Source organism: Oncorhynchus nerka, unplaced genomic scaffold (genome assembly GCF_034236695.1).
Source record: "Oncorhynchus nerka isolate Pitt River unplaced genomic scaffold, Oner_Uvic_2.0 unplaced_scaffold_3308, whole genome shotgun sequence".
In the NCBI taxonomy this organism is placed as follows: domain Eukaryota; kingdom Metazoa; phylum Chordata; class Actinopteri; order Salmoniformes; family Salmonidae; genus Oncorhynchus; species Oncorhynchus nerka.
Window position 1 is genome coordinate 12,801 of NW_027037987.1, and position 8,853 is coordinate 21,653.

General features: G+C 48.3%; 1 pseudogene; it reads right to left on the bottom strand.

Moving 5' to 3' along the window:
• Positions 1 to 3,872: 3,872 nt before the first annotated feature.
• On the bottom strand, positions 3,873 to 7,406 carry LOC115120390 (prolactin-releasing peptide receptor-like; annotated as a pseudogene).
• Between the last annotated feature and the right edge of the window lie 1,447 nt (positions 7,407 to 8,853).

Sequence of the window (8,853 nt, forward strand, 5' to 3'; positions counted from 1 at the left end):
GTCAGCATGGTAACAGAATGCGTCCTCTGTTGCTGTCTGTCAGCATGGTAACAGCATGAGTCCTCCTCTGCTGTCTGTCAGCATGGTAACAGAATGAGTCCTCCGCTGCTGTCTGTCAGCATGGTAACGGAATGACTCTTCTGCTGCTGTCTGTCAGCATGGTAACAGAATGAGTCCTCTGCTGCTGTCTGTCAGCATGGTAACAGAATGAGTCCTCTGCTGCTGTCTGTCAGCATGGTAACAGAATGGATCCTTTGCTGCTGTCAGCATGGTAACAGAATGGGTCCTCTGCTGCTGTCAGTATGGTAACAGAATGAGTCCTCTGCTGCTGTCAGCATGGTAACAGAATGAGTTCTCATCTGCTGCTGTCAGCATGGTAACAGAATGAGTTCTCATCTGCTGCTGTCAGCATGGTAACAGAATGAGTCCTCTGCTGCTGTCTGTCAGCATGGTAACAGAATGAGTCCTCTGTTTCTGCCAGCATGGTAACAGAATGAGTCCTCCACTGCTGTCTGTCAGCATGGTAACAGAATGCGTCCTCCTCTGCTGTCTGTCAGCATGGTAACAGAATGAGTCTTCTGCTGCTGTCTGTCAGCATGGTAACAGAATGAGTCCTGTGTTTCTGTCAGCATGGTAATAGAATGAGTCCTCTGCTGCTGTCAGCATGGTAACAGAATGAGTCCTCTGCTGCTGTCAGCATGGTAACAGAATGAGTTTTCATCTGCTGCTGTCAGCATGGTAACAGAATGAGTCCTCTGCTGCTGTCTGTCAGCATGGTAACAGAATGAGTCCTCTGTTTCTGTCAGCATGGTAACAGAATGAGTCCTCTGTTTCTGTCAGCATGGTAACAGAATGAGTCCTCCACTGCTGTCTGTCAGCATGGTAACAGAATGCGTCCTCTGTTGCTGTCTGTCAGCATGGTAACAGAATGAGTCCTCTGCTATCTGTCAGCATGGTAACGGAATGAGTCTTCTGCTGCTGTCTGTCAGCATGGTAACAGAATGAGTCCTCTGTTGCTGTCTGTCAGCATGGTAACAGAATGAGTCCTCTGTTGCTGTCTGTCAGCATGGTAACAGAATGAGTCCTCTGTTCCTGTCTGTCAGCATGGTAACAGAATGAGTCCTCTGTTGCTGTCTGTCAACATGGTAACAGAATGCATCCTCTGTTTCTGTCAGCATGGTAACAGAATGGGTCCTCTGCTGCTGTCAGCCTGGTAACAGAATGAGTTCTCATCTGCTGCTGTCTGTCAGCATGGTAACATAATGAGTTCTCATCTGCTGCTGTCAGCATGGTAACAGAATGAGTCCTCTGCTGCTGTATGTCAGCATGGTAACAGAATGAGTCCTCTGTCTCTGTCAGCATGGTAACAGAATGAGTCCTCCACTGCTGTCTGTCAGCATGTTAACAGAATGAGTCCTCCTCTGCTGTCTGTCAGCATGGTAACAGAATGAGTCTTCTGCTGCTGTCTGTCAGCATGGTAACAGAATGAGTCCTCTGCTGCTGTCAGCATGGTAACAGAATGAGTTCTCATCTGCTGCTGTCAGCATGGTAACAGAATGAGTTCTCATCTGCTGCTGTCAGCATGGTAACAGAATGAGTCCTCTGCTGCTGTCTGTCAGCATGGTAACAGAATGAGTCCTCTGTTTCTGCCAGCATGGTAACAGAATGAGTCCTCTGTTTCTGTCAGCATGGTAACAGAATGAGTCCTCCACTGCTGTCTGTCAGCATGGTAACAGAATGCGTCCTCCTCTGCTGTCTGTCAGCATGGTAACAGAATGAGTCTTCTGCTGCTGTCTGTCAGCATGGTAACAGAATGAGTCCTGTGTTTCTGTCATCATGGTAATAGAATGAGTCCTCTGCTGCTGTCAGCATGGTAACAGAATGAGTCCTCTGCTGCTGTCAGCATGGTAACAGAATGAGTTCTCATCTGCTGCTGTCAGCATGGTAACAGAATGAGTCCTCTGCTGCTGTCTGTCAGCATGGTAACAGAATGAGTCCTCTGTTTCTGTCAGCATGGTAACAGAATGAGTCCTCTGTTTCTGTCAGCATGGTAACAGAATGAGTCCTCCACTGATGTCTGTCAGCATGGTAACAGAATGCGTCCTCTGTTGCTGTCTGTCAGCATGGTAACAGAATGAGTCCTCTGCTATCTGTCAGCATGGTAACGGAATGAGTCTTCTGCTGCTGTCTGTCAGCATGGTAACAGAATGAGTCCTCTGTTGCTGTCTGTCAGCATGGTAACAGAATGAGTCCTCTGTTGCTGTCTGTCAGCATGGTAACAGAATGAGTCCTCTGTTCCTGTCTGTCAGCATGGTAACAGAATGAGTCCTCTGTTGCTGTCTGTCAACATGGTAACAGAATGCATCCTCTGTTTCTGTCAGCATGGTAACAGAATGGGTCCTCTGCTGCTGTCAGCATGGTAACAGAATGAGTTCTCATCTGCTGCTGTCTGTCAGCATGGTAACATAATGAGTTCTCATCTGCTGCTGTCAGCATGGTAACAGAATGAGTCCTCTGCTGCTGTATGTCAGCATGGTAACAGAATGAGTCCTCTGTCTCTGTCAGCATGGTAACAGAATGAGTCCTCCACTGCTGTCTGTCAGCATGTTAACAGAATGAGTCCTCCTCTGCTGTCTGTCAGCATGGTAACAGAATGAGTCTTCTGCTGCTGTCTGTCAGCATGGTAACAGAATGAGTCCTCTGTTTCTGTCAGCATGGTAACAGAATGAGTCCTCTGTTTCTGTCAGCATGGTAACAGAATGAGTCCTCCACTGCTGTCTGTCAGCATGGTAACAGAATGCGTCCTCTGTTGCTGTCTGTCAGCATGGTAACAGAATGAGTCCTCCTCTGCTCTCTGTCAGCATGGTAACGGAATGAGTCTTCTGCTGCTGTCTGTCAGCATGGTAACAGAATGAGTCCTCTGTTGCTGTCTGTCAGCATGGTAACGGAATGAGTGCTCTGTTGCTGTCTGTCAGCATGGTAACAGAATGAGTCCTCTGTTGCTGTCTGTCAGCATGGTAACAGAATGAGTGCTCTGTTGCTGTCTGTCAGCATGGTAACAGAATGAGTCCTCTGTTGCCGTCTGTCAGCATGGTAACAGAATGAGTCCTCTGTTTCTATCTGTCAGCATGGTAACAGAATTAGTCCTCTGTTGCACAGTGTTTACGATCAAACGCATGTCCAAGCATTAATCGCACAGTGTTACAATCAAACACCTCCCTAATCATTAGTAACACAGTGTTTACGATCAAACACGTCTCCAGGCATTAATCACACAGTGTTACGATCAAACACGTCCCCAGTCAGTCACACAGTGTTACGATCAAACACGTCCCCAGTCAGTCACACAGTGTTACGATCAAACACGTCCCCAGTCAGTCACACAGTGTTACGATCAAACACGTCCCCAGTCAGTCACACAGTGTTACGATCAAACACGCCCCCAGTCAGTCACACAGTGTTACGATCAAACACGCCCCCAGTCAGTCACACAGTGTTACGATCAAACACGTCCCCAGTCAGTCACACAGTGTTACGATCAAACACGTCCCCAGTCAGTCACACAGTGTTACGATCAAACACGTCCCCAGTCAGTCACACAGTGTTACGATCAAACACGTCCCCAGTCAGTCACACAGTGTTACGATCAAACACGTCCCCAGTCAGTCACACAGTGTTACGATCAAACACGTCCCCAGTCAGTCACACAGTGTTTACAATCAAACACGTCTATATAGGGAATAGGGCCCTGGTCTATATAGGGAATAGGGCCCTGGTCTATATAGGGAATAGGGCCCTGGTCTATATAGGGAATAGGGCCCTGGTCTATATAGGGAATAGGGCCCTGGTCTATATAGGGAATAGGGCCCTGGTCTATATAGGGAATAGGGCTCTGGTCTAAACACGGGGCAGCAATGACAATCCATGCATCTCAAATGACACACTATTTACTACGGGCTCTGGTCAACAGTAGTGTACTGTGTAGGGAATAGGGTGCCAATCTGGTCAACAGTAGTGCACTATATAGGGAATAGGGTGCCATTTGGGATGCACATTATCCCTACTAACGGAGGATAAACTGCTTTGTAAACACCAGTGGGCAGGATCACCGTGGGCTGTCAATCACAGGCAGTGAGCCAATGGGTGTAGTTTCCCAACTGGCTGCAGGGAGAGAAACAGGTCCCACTGTGTTGATGATACAACAGACAGTCTATCGATCCAGGATGTGTGTGTGTTTATCCCTCCCAGTGATCATCTCCCCTATACATTAGTGATTACCTCCAAGGCCTCTCTCTCTCTCTCTGACTACATCTGACGATCCACAGAGTTCACAGGCTTGTTATATGGTCTGATATAATGTCCGCAGAGTCTCGACTTAAAGGAGAAGTGTCTCCTCTTAAAGGGAGGCTGTCTGTTTTCTCACCCCGACCATCAGGTCTTAAAGGAGAGGTGTCTCCTCTTAAAGCGAGGCTGTCTGTTTTCTCACCCCCACCATCTGGTCTTAAAGGAGAGGTGTCCACTCTGCTGTCCACAGAGACAGTGCTTAAAGGGAAGATGTCCAAAATTTGCCTTAAAGGGAGGTGTCCAATCTGGGTGTCCAGTCTGTCCCCAAAGGCCGGTCTTAAATGCAAGGTGTCTCTTCTGTCCTCAGATGCTAAAGGCCATAAAGGGAGGGTGTCCCCTCGTTCGTCCTCAAAGTGTCTTCTTAAAGGGAGTGTGTCCTTCCTACCCCCACAGTCTCTATTTAAAGGGGAGGTGTCCATTATGTCCCTACAGACGGTCCGTATAGAGAGTGTTTGTGGCCTGTCAGGATGACTGGGTAGTAGGGATTTCTCACACACACTGGGGCTGGACTTGTACCAGTCAGACATACTGTTATCAGACCCGCCTGGCCCCCCTGCCGCCCTGGAAAAAGTAAACCACTTAGGAATGGCTGCCGTGGACGCGGCCACGGTTGCCGCGGCTACTCCTCCCTCGGCAGCAGTGGTCGTGGCGGAGTTGGCGAAAGAGGAACCAAAGAGAGCAGCGATCCGGCGGTGGTAGTGGGTACGGAACACCTTGGCCCCACGGTGGAGATCACCTGTGAAGGGAGAGGATAACATAGAAGAAGAAGAAGAAGACAAACAGGAAGAGGATAACATAGAAGAAGAAGAAGAGGACAAACAGGAAGAGGATAACATAGAAGAAGAAGAAGAGGAAGAGGATAACATAGAAGACGAAGAAGGGGACAAACAGGAAGAGGATAACATAGAAGAAGAAGAAGAGGACAAACAGGAAGAGGATAACATAGAAGAAGGGGAGAAACAGGAAGAGGATAACATAGAAGAAGGGGAGAAACAGGAAGAGGATAACATAGAAGAAGAAGAAGGGGTCAGGACAGGACAGGACAGGACAAACAGGAAGAGGATACCATAGAAGAAGAAGAAGGGGTCAGGACAGGACAGGACAAACAGGAAGAGGATAACATAGAAGAAGAAGAAGAAGGGGACAAACAGGAAGAGGATAACATAGAAGAAGGGGAGAAACAGGAAGAGGATAACATAGAAGAAGAAGAAGGGGACAAACAGGAAGAGGATAACATAGAAGAAGAAGAAGGGGTCAGGACAGGACAGGACAGGACAAACAGGAAGAGGATACCATAGAAGAAGAAGAAGGGGTCAGGACAGGACAGGACAAACAGGAAGAGGATAACATAGAAGAAGAAGAAGAAGGGGACAAACAGGAAGAGGATAACATAGAAGAAGAAGAAGGGGTCAGGACAGGACAGGACAGGACAAACAGGAAGAGGATAACATAGAAGAAGAAGAAGGGGTCAGGACAGGACAGGACAGGACAAACAGGAAGAGGATAACATAGAAGAAGAAGAAGAAGGGGACAAACAGGAAGAGGATAACATAGAAGAAGAAGAAGGGGTCAGGACAGGACAGGACAAACAGGATGTTATTTTGGGAACAGATGCATTAAAAAGAACATTCCAACATCTAAATACCAACTGAGACTACATCTAGTGAATGCAGGCTGTTTTTTTTTTCATTAATTCATTCATACATTTCAATGAGTTATGAACAGAATATGACGTGATAAGAAGCAGGAAGTCCTGATGAATGAAGACACAGCAGAGTCCTACCTATGAAACAGTAGCAGATAGGATTGAGGCTGGAGTTGGTGAGGCCCAGCCACTGGGCAAAGGGTTGGCTCTGCATGAGCCAAGATGGCGGATGCTGCACTCGGTCGATCCAGAACTCAGCCAGATACAGGGGCAGCCAGGAAACTGCAAACAGCAGCACCAGGGACACCACCATTTTGGCGATCTTCTTCCTCGTCTTGAGGGGCGCTCAGTGTGCAGCGCTCGGCTTCGGGAGTCGAGTTCCGAACGTCCGCTTCCCCGTCCCCCCAGAGCCGGGGCGGCCAGTCAGGAAGCCGATGGTGAGGTTAAAGGTCACGGGGATGCAGTAGAGCGCCACGAAGAGCAGGGCGGTGTAGCCCTGTTTCAGACGCGGCCCCGCCACACCTCCTGGCACACAGGGATAAAACGACGCCCAGGCTGATCTCATCTCGCCGGTTCATGAACACCAATGGGGCGCAGATCGCCGACTTACACCACACAATACCACGGCGACCGTCCCGAGGATCCGGCGGCGGGTGAAGAGGGAGCGGGCGCGGAGCGGGCAGCGTACACTGAAGTAACGGGGTTGACGCTGATGACCGTTAGCGTTAGCACGCTAGCCGACACGGAGACGGCCCGGGTGAAGGGGACCGCTCGGGCACAGGAAGTCCCCGTAGACCCAGGCCGAGTAGATCTGGTGACCCAGCGTTATGGGCATGCAGACACACACCACGGCCAGGTCGCACACCGCCAGGTTAACCAGGAGGTACCGCGTGGCGCTGACCGCGGCTAGCCTCTCGCTACGTCGGTTGGTCAGCACCTTCATTGACATGATGTTCCCTACGAACCCCACCAGGAAGGACAGGCAGTACATGAGTGTCAGAGCCACCGTGGTCGGCTCATGGACCGTCCATAACAAACTGGTCAGCTCTGAATCATCAAGAGGGAGGAGGGAAGAGGGGAAGAGGGACGAGGAGGAGGAGAAGAGGGGAGGATCAGGAGGGTAGAGGGAGGAAGACGGGAGGAGGGATGAGGAGGAGGATGAGGGGAGGAGGGATGAGGAGGAGGATGAGGGGAGGAGGAGGGAGTCGTAGAAGCTGTGACTGTTGTTGAGTCTGGCCTGTGTGGCGTTCTCTACATGCAGCAGAGGAGTGAAGCTGAGCTGGGCTGATAACTGGTCCAGGGTCAGCTTCATGGTGCTGTCTTGTCCACTCAAGGCTTGCTCTGTCTGTCAACACTGACCTCAGTACAGCCCGTATATAATGCTACTCATTACACTGCAGCAGCAGTAGAGGACTGTATATCATCAGAATTTATGTGCAAGGTTAGGGGTAAGTTCGAGCTACCTGAGCTACTTGTCCTTAACGTGGGATAAGGATAAGGGATAAAAGGTCAAAGTTACTCAGGCTAAGGTTAGGGGTAAGATTAGAAACTGGCTCTATCTTCAGAAACAAACAGCAACACCCGTGTCCTTATCTTACTAGCACATCTTCTCTTACTAGCACATCTTATCTCACTAGCACGTCTTATCTCACTAGCACGTCTTATCTCACTAGCACGTCTTATCTCACTAGCACGTCTTATCTTACTAGCACGTCTTATCTTACTAGCACGTCTTATCTCACTAGCACTTCTTATCTCACTAGCATGTCTTATCTCACTAGCACGTCTTATCTCACTAGCATGTCTTATCTGACTAGCATGTCTTATCTTACTAGCACATCTTATCTCACTAGCACGTCTTATCTCACTAGCACGTCTTATCTTACTAGCATGTCTTATCTCACTAGCACGTCTTATCTCACTAGCACGTCTTATCTCACTAGCACGTCTTATCTCACTAGCATGTCTTATCTCACTAGCATGTCTTATCTCACTAGCATGTCTTATCTCACTAGCACGTCTTATCTCACTAGGACGTCTTATCTTACTAGCACGTCTTATCGCACTAGGACGTCTTACCTTACTAGCACGTCTTATCTCACTAGCACATCTTATCTTACTAGCATGTCTTATCTACTAGCACTAGCACGTCTTATCTCACTAGCACATCTTATCTTACTAGCACGTCTTATCTCACTAGGACGTCTTATCTCACTAGCAAGTCTTATCTTACTAGCACATCTTATATCATTAGCACGTCTTATCTACTAGCACGTCTTATCTTACTAGCACCTCTTATCTCACTAGCACAAGTACGTCTTATCTACTAGCACTAGCATGTCTTATCTCACTAGCACGTCTTATCTACTAGCACTAGCACATCTTATCTCACTAGCACGTCTTATCTTACTAGCACGTCTTATCTACTAGCACTAGCACGTCTTATCTACTAGCACTAGCACGTCTTATCTACTAGCACTAGCACGTCTTATCTCACTAGCATGTCTTATCTACTAGCACTAGCACGTCTTATCTCACTAGCATGTCTTATCTACTAGCACTAGCATGTCTTATCTACTAGCACTAGCACGTCTTATCTCACTAAGACGTCTTATCTCACTAGCATGTCTTATCTACTAGCACTAGCACGTCTTATCTACTAGCACTAGCACGTCTTATCTCACTAGCATGTCTTATCTTACTAGCACTGACTTTGCAGAAATCTGCTTTATTGAGGAACCATTATTAGAACAGTGAGAGGTGGTTGTCTCACCTAGCTACCTTAAAATGAATGCTCTCGCTGTCAATAACTGGGGATAAGAGCGTCTGCTAAATGACTGACGTGGTCATGGACATTTATGAGC